The sequence below is a fragment of the Pan troglodytes genome, chromosome 4, assembly GCF_028858775.2.
Source record: "Pan troglodytes isolate AG18354 chromosome 4, NHGRI_mPanTro3-v2.0_pri, whole genome shotgun sequence".
Lineage (NCBI taxonomy): Eukaryota > Metazoa > Chordata > Mammalia > Primates > Hominidae > Pan > Pan troglodytes.
Genome location: NC_072402.2, coordinates 134,297,498 through 134,305,764, shown reverse-complemented (window position 1 = coordinate 134,305,764; position 8,267 = coordinate 134,297,498). Strand labels below are relative to the sequence as shown.

The 8,267-nt window shown below is 45.2% G+C and overlaps 1 long non-coding RNA gene across 1 annotated transcript; it reads left to right on the top strand.

The window, feature by feature from the left end:
• The first annotated feature begins 418 nt into the window (after positions 1–418).
• Positions 419–7,963, top strand: LOC129144020 (uncharacterized). Its single transcript, XR_008548087.2, has 2 exons — positions 419–857; positions 5,733–7,963. It is a non-coding gene; the product is annotated as an uncharacterized LOC129144020 (long non-coding RNA).
• Positions 7,964–8,267: the final 304 nt, after the last annotated feature.

Here is an 8,267-nt window from a genome sequence, read left to right as displayed (position 1 = left end):
GAAATACCCTTCTGGACATTGGCCTTGGTTAAGAATTTATGGCTAAGTCTTCAGAAGCAATTGCAACAACAACAACAAAATTGACAAGTGGGACATAAGAAAACTAAAGAGCTTCTTCACAGAAGAGGAACTATCAAGGAAGTAAACAGACAACCTACAGAATGTGAGAAAAAATTCACAAACTATGCATCTGAGAAAGGTTTAACATCCAGAATCTATAAGGAACTTAAACAATGGAGCAAGCACAAAACAAATAACTGTCAGGCCTCTGAGCCCAAGCCAAGCCATCGCATACCCTGTGACTTGCACGTATATATGCCCAGATGGCCTGAAGTAACTGAAGAATCACAAAAGAAGTGAATATGCCCTGCCCGATCTTAACTGATGACATTCCACCACAAAAGAAGTGTAAATGGCCGGTCCTTGACTTAAGTGATGACATTACCTTGTGAAAGTCCTTTTCCTGGCTCATCCTGGCTCATAAAGCACCCCTACTGAGCACCTTGCGACCCCCACTCCTGCCCGCCAGAGAACAAACCCTCTTTGACTGTAATTTTCCTTTACCTACCCAAATCCTATAAAATGGCCCCACTCTTATCTTGCTTTGCTGACTCTTTTAGGACTCAGCCTGCCTGCACCCAGGTGAAATAAACAGCCATGTTGCTCACACAAAGCCTGTTTGGTGGTCTCTTCACACGGACGCACATGAAATTTGGTGCCATGACTCAGATCGGGGGACCTCCCTTGGGAGATCAATCCCCTGTACTCCTGTTCTTTGCTCCAAGAGAAAGATCCACCTATGACCTCAAGTCCTCAGACTGACCAGCCCAAGGAACATCTCACCAATTTTAAATCAGGTAAGCGGCCTCTTCTTACTCTCTTCTCCAACCTCTCTCACAGTCCCTCAACCACTTTCTCCTTTCCACTCTTCAATCTCTCCCTTCTCTTAATTTCAATTCCTTTCATTTTCTGGGAGAGACAAAGGAGACACATTTTATCCATGGACCCAAAACTCCAGCGCCGGTCACGGACTGGGAAGGCAGCCTTCCCTTGGTGTTTAAACACTGCAGGGATGCCTCTCTGATTATACACCCACGTTTCAAGGGTGTCAGACCACGCAGACATGCCTGCCTTGGTCCTTCACCCTTAGTGGCAAGTCCGCTTTTCTGGGGAAGGGGCAAGTACCTCAACCCCTTCTCTCCTTGTCTCTGCCCCTTCTCTGCTTTTCTGGGAGAGGGGCAAGTACCCCTCAACCCCTTCTCCTTCACCCTTAGTGGCAAGTCCCGCTTTTCTATGGGGCAAGAACCCCCAATCCCTTATTTCCACACCCCAACCTCTTATCTCTGCACCCCAATCCCTTATTTCCATGCCCCAACTTCTTATCTCTGTGCCCCAATCCCTTATTTCTGCACCCCAACCTCTTATCTCTGCACCCCAATCCCTTATTTCCACACCCCAACCTCTTATCTCTGTGCCCCAATCCCTTATTTCCACACCCCAACCTCTTATCTTTGTGCCCCAATCCCTTATTTCCATGCCCCAACCTCTTATATCTCTGCGCCCCAATCCCTTATTTCCACACCCTGATCTATCTCTGTGCCCCAACCCCTTTTCTGGAAGGTGAGAACCCCTGAACCCCTTCCCTCCATTTCTCTACTCTCTCTTTTCTCTAGGTTTGCTTCCTTCACTATGGGCAACCTTCCACCCTCCATTCCTCCTTCTACTCCCTTGGCCTGTGTTCTCAAAAACTTAAAACCTCTTCAACTCACACCTGACCTAAAACCTAAATGCCTTATTTTTTTCTGCAATGCTGCTTGACCCCAATATAAACTCAACAGTAGTTCCAAATAGCCAGAAAATGGCACTTTGAATTTTTCCATCCTGCAAAATCTAAATAATTCTTGTTGTAAAATAGGCAAACGGTCTGAGGTGCCTGACATCCAGGCATTCTTTTACACATCAGTCCCTTCCTAGTCTCTGTGCCCAGTGCAACTCACCCCAAATCTTCCTTCTTTCCCTCCCACCTGTCCCCTCAGTACCAACCCCAAGCATTGCTGAGTCTTTCTAATCCTCCTTTTCTACAGACCCATCTGACCTCTCCCTTCTTCCCCAGGCTGCTCCTCACCAGGCCGAGCTAGGTCCCAATTCTTCCTCAGCGTCTGCTCCTCCACCCTATAATATTTTACCACCTCTCCCCTCCTCACACCTGGTCCGGCTCACAGTTTCGTTCCATGACTAGCCCTCCTCCACCTGCCCAGCAATTTACTCTTAAAAAGGTGGCTGGAGCCAAAGGCATAGTCAAGGTTAATGCTCCTTTTTCTTTATCCCAAATCAGAAGTGTTTAGGCTCTTTTTCATCAAATATAAAAATCCAGCCCAGTTCATGACTTGTTTGGCAGCAACCCTAAGACACTTTACAGCCCTAGACCCTAAAAAGTCAAAAGGCCGTCTTATTCTCAATATACATTTTATTACCCAATCTGCTCCTGACATTAAATAAAACTCCAAAAATTGGAATCTGGCCCTCAAACCCCACAACAGGACTTAATTAACCTCACCTTCAAGGTGTACAATAACAGAAAAAAGTTGCAATTCCTTGCCTCCACTGTGAGACAAACCCCAGCCACATCTCCAGCACACAAGAACTTCCAAACTCCTGAACCACAGCAGCCAGGCATTCCTCCAGAAGCTCCTCCCCCAGGAGCTTGCTACATGTGCCAGAAATCTGGCCACTGGGCCAAGGAATGCCCACAGCCCAGGATTCCTCCTAAGCCATGTCCCATCTGTGTGGGACCCCACTGAAAATTGAGCTGTTCAACTCACCTGGCAGCCACTCCCAGAGCCCCTGGAACTCTGGCCCAAGGCTCTCGGACTGACTCCTTCCCAGATCTTCTTGGCTTAGCGGCTGAAGACTGACACTGCCCGATTGCGTCGGAAGCCCCCTAGACCATCACGGACACCGAGCTTCAGGTAACTCTCACAGTGGAAGGTAAGCCCATCCCCTTCTTAATCAATACGGAGGCTACCCACTCCACATTACCTTCTTTTCAAGGGCCTGTTTCCCTTGCCTCCATAACTGTTGTGGGTATTGACGGCCAGGCTTCTAAACCTCTTAAAACTCCCCAACTCTGGTGCCAACTTAGACAATACTCTTTTAAGCACTCCTTTTTAGTTATCCCCACCTGCCCAGTTCCCTTACTAGGCTGAGACACTTTAACTAAATTAGCTGCTTCCCTGACTATTCCTGGACTACAGCTGTATCTCATTGCCGCCCTTCTTCCCAATCCAAAGTCTCCTTTGCGTCCTCCTCTTGTATCCCCCCACCTTAACCCACAAGTATAAGATACCTCTACTCCCTCCTTGGTGACCGATAATGCACCCTTTATCATCTCATTAAAACCTAATCACCCTTACCCCACTCAATGCCAATATCCCATCCCGCAGCACACTTTAAAAAGATTAAAGTCTGTTATCACTCGCCTGCTACAGCATGGCCTTTTAAACCCTATAAACTCTCCTTACAATTCCCCCATTTTACGTGTCCTAAAACCAGACAAGCCTTACAAGTTAGTTCAGGATCTGCGCCTTATCAACCAAATTGTTTTGCCTATCCACTCCGTGGTGCCAAACCCATATACTCTCCTATCCTCAATACCTGCCTCTATAACCCATTATTCTGTTCTAGATCTCAAACATGCTTTCTTTACTATTCCTTTGCACCCTTAATCCCAGCATCTCTTCACTTTCACTTGGACTGACCCTGACACCCATCAAGCTCAGCAAATTACCTAGGCTGTACTGCTGCAAAGCTACACAGACAGCCCCCATTACTTCAATCAAGCCCAAATTTATTCCTCATCTGTTACCTATCTCGGCATAATTATCATAAAAACACACGTGCTCTCCCTGCCAATTGTGTCTGACTGATCTCTCAAACCCCAGCACCTTCTACAAAACAACAACTCCTTTCCTTCCTAGGCATGGTTAGCGTGGTCAGAATTCTTACACAAGAGCCAGGACCGCACCCTGTGGCCTTTCTGTCCAAACAACTTGACCTTACTGTTTTAGCCTAGCCCTCATGTCTGCGTGCAGTGGCTGCCACTGCATTAATACTTTTAGAGGACCTCAACATCACAAACTATGCTCAACTCACTCTACAGTTCTCATAACTTCCAAAATCTATTTTCTTCCTCATACCTGATGCACATACTTTCTGTTTCCCGGCTCCTTCAGCTATACTCACTCTTTGTTGAGTCTCCCACAGTTACCATTGTTCCTGGCCCAGACTTCAATCCGGCCTCCCACATTATTCCTGATACCACACCTGACCCCCATGACTGTATCTCTCTGATCCACCTGACATTCACCCCATTTCCCCAAATTTCCTTCTTTCCTGTTCCTCACCCTGATCACGCTTGATTTATTGATGGCAGTTCCACCAGGCCTAATTGCCACACACCAGCAAAGGCAGGTTATGCTATATTACAAGCCACTAGCCCGCCTCTTAGAACCTCTCATTTCCTTTCCATCGTGGAAATCTATCCTCAAGGAAATAATTTCTCAGTGTTCCATCTGCTACTCTACTACTCCTCAGGGATTATTCAGGCCCCCTCCCTTCCCTACACATCAAGCTCGAGGATTTGCCCCCACCCAGGACTGGCAAATTAGCTTTACTCAACATGCCCTAAGTCAGATAACTAAAATACCTCTTAGTCTAGATAGATACTTTCACTGGATAGGTAGAGGCCTTTCCTACAGGGTCTGAGAAGGCCACCGCAGTCATTTCTTCCCTTCTGTCAGACATAATTTCTCAGTTTAGCCTTCCCACCTCAATACAGTCGGATAACAGACGAGCCTTTATTAGTCAAATCAGCCAAGCAGTTTTTCAGGCTCTTAGTATTCAGTGAAACCTTTATATCCCTTACGGTCCTCCGTCTTCAAGAAAAGTAGAATGGACTAAAGGTCTTTTAAAAACACACCTCACCAAGCTCAGCCACCAACTTAAAAAGGACTGGACAATACTTTTACCACTATCCCTTCTCAGAATTCAGGCCAATCCTCGGAATGCTACAGGATACAGCCCATTTAAGCTCCTATATAGGTGCTCCTTTTTATTAGGCCCCAGTCTCATTCCAGACACCAGACCAACTTAGACTGTGCCCCCCAAAAAACTTGTCATCCCTACTATCTTCTGTCTAGTCATACTCCTATTCACCATTCTCAACTACTCATACATGCCCTGCTCTTGTTTACGCTGCGGGTTTACACTGTTTCTCCAAGCCATCACAGCTGATATCTCCTGGTGCTATCCCCAAACTGCCACTCTTAACTCTAGAAGTAAATAAATAATCTTTGCTGGCAGGACTATGCTGAATCTCCTTAGGCACTCTCTAATCAGATATCCTGAGTTGTCACAATTCTTAGACCTTTTATACCTGTTTTTCTCCTTCTGTTATTCCATTTAGTTTCTCAATTCATACAAAACCGTATCCAGGCCGTCACCAATCATTCTATACGACAAATGTTTCTTCTAACATTCCCACAATATCACCCCTTACCACAAGACCTCCCTTCAGCTTAATCTCTCCCACTCTAGGTTCCCATGCTGCCCCTAATCCCGCTTGAAGCAGCCCTGAGAAACATCGCCCATTCTCTCTCCATATCACCCCCCAAAAATTTTTGCCGCCTCAACACTTCAACACTATTTTGTTTTATTTTTCTTATTAATATAAGGCAGGAATGTCAAGCCTCTGAGCCCAAGCCAAGCCATCGCATCCCCTGTGACTTGCACGTGTACACCCAGAGGGCCTGAAGTAACTGAAGAATCACAAAAGAAGTGAAAAGGTCCTGCCCCACCTTAACTGATGACATTGCACCACAAAAGAAGTGTTAATGGCCGGTCCTTGCCTTAAGTGATGACATTACCTTGTGAAAGTCCTTTTCCTGGCTCATCCTGGCTGAAAAAGCACCCCCGCTGAGCACCTTGTGACCCCCCCACTCCTGCCCGCCAGAGAACAAACACCCTTTGACTGTAATTTTCCTTTACCTACCCAAATCCTATAAAATGGCCCCACCCTTATCTCCCTTCGCTGGCTCTCTTTTCAGACTCAGCTCGCCTGCACCCAGGTGAAATAGCCATGTTGCTCACACAAAGCCTGTTTGGTGGTCTCTTCACATGGACGTGCATGAAAATAACCACGTTAAAAAGTGGGCAAAGGACATGAAAAGACACTTCTCAAAAGAAGACATACATGCGGCCAAGAAACATGAAAAAATGCTCATCACCACTACTCATCAGAGAAATGCAAATCAAAACCACAATGAGATACCATCTCACACCAGTAAGAATGGCTTTTGCTAAAAAAGTCCAAAAAAAATAGATGTTGGTGAGGCTGTGGAGAAGAGGGGACAATGGTGGGAATGTAAATTAGCTCAGCCACTCTGGAGAGCAGTTTGGAGATTGCTCAAAGAACTTAAGACAGAACTACCATTTGACCCAGCAATGCTATTAAAGGGCATATACCCAAAGGAAAATCCTATTAATGGGTATATAGCCAAAAGGGCACACACACCCATATGTTAATTATAGCACTATTCACAATACTAAAATTTGGTGTGTCCAGAGTTGGTTCCTTCTGGTGGGTTCGTGGTCTCACTGACTTCAAGAATGGAGCTGTGGACCTTTGCAGTGAGTGTTACAGCTCTTAAAGTTGGCACGGACCCAAAGAGTGAGCAGCAGCAAGATTTATTGTGAAGAGCGAAAGAACAAAGCTTCCACAGCATGGAAGGGGACCTGAGCAGGTTGCTGCTTCTGGCTGGGGTGGCCTGCTTTTATTTCCTTATTTGTCCCCTCTCATGTCCTGTTTCTGTCCTACACCCTTTTTTCAATCCTCCCCGTGATTGGCTACTCTTAGACTCCTGCTGATTGGTCCATTTTACAGAGCACTGATTGGTCCATTTTACAAACTTCTTGCTAGCTACAGAGCACTGATTGGTGTATTTTTACAGAGTGCTGATTGGTGCATTTTACAAACCTCTTGCTAGCTACAGAGCACTGATTTGTGCATTTTACAATCTCCTTGTAAGACAGAAAAGTTCTCCAAGTCCCCAATGGATCCAGGAAGTCCAGCTGGCTTTGCCTCTGAATGGGATCAACTCAGGTGCCCATCAGTGGTGGACTGGATGAAGACAATGTGATAGATATATACCATGAAATGCTATACAGCCATAAAAAGTGAAACCATGTATTTACAGCAACATGGATGCAGTTGAAGGCCATTATTCTAAATAAACTAATGCAATGCAGAAACAGAAAACAAAATACCAGATATTATCATTTGTAAGTGGGAGCTGAACATTGGATACACATGGACATAAACATAGGAAAAATAGACACTGCAGTCTACTAGAGGGGAGAGACAGAGAACAGGGCAAGGGCTGAAAAACTACTTATTGTGTTCTATTCCCACTACCTGAGTGACAGGTTCAATCATACCCCAAACTCCACCATAATGCAGTATAACTTTTTAACAAACCTGCCCATGCACCCCATGATTCTAAAATAAAACTTGTTGGAATTTGATCAGGCTGGTGGGAAAAATATTCGTTATGATAGCCACAAAACCCTTTTGGGGTTTTCATATGACTTCGGTAATAGACCGGGCAGAAGGCAGCCTGGTCACATTACCTTTAGTTACATAGGTTAGAGTAGTAAACAACAGGATGTGGGGAAGTTATCTAGTTAGCTTGTTTACTCATGTGGTCTTAAGCCTTAAGCCTTTGATGTATACTTTTTACTCAGAAAGTCCTCAATGTCAATTAACCTCTAATGGCGTTAACTCAAGCTTTTGTTAGCTAATCTTAATGAATAAATGCAAGCCTCCTGAGCTGATCGGGGCTGGCCGCAGTGACAAACCTCTCTTGGTGTAGGCGGTCAGACATTCAGCAGGACTGGCAAAACAGAATATCTGTGTGTCAGTGTACGTTTTATCCATCCGTTGTTTGGGTCAGGGTCTGCGGGCAGACCCTCGCAGCTAATGCCCTCTTGTGAGGAGCAATACCTCAAGAAGTTGAAAGAAAATAGTTTACTGTTTTGCATATTAGCATCAGAATTCTCTCTACCTAGCTAGCTATCCTTCAACCTATTGATAAATGTTGGTTTATTCATCCAAGTGTCCATTCTTTCAACAAACATTTATTGATCATCCACTGTTAGACTTGATGAATCAAGAATTTTTCCAGTGTTCTGAGTTTTATTAAGGGATTCTC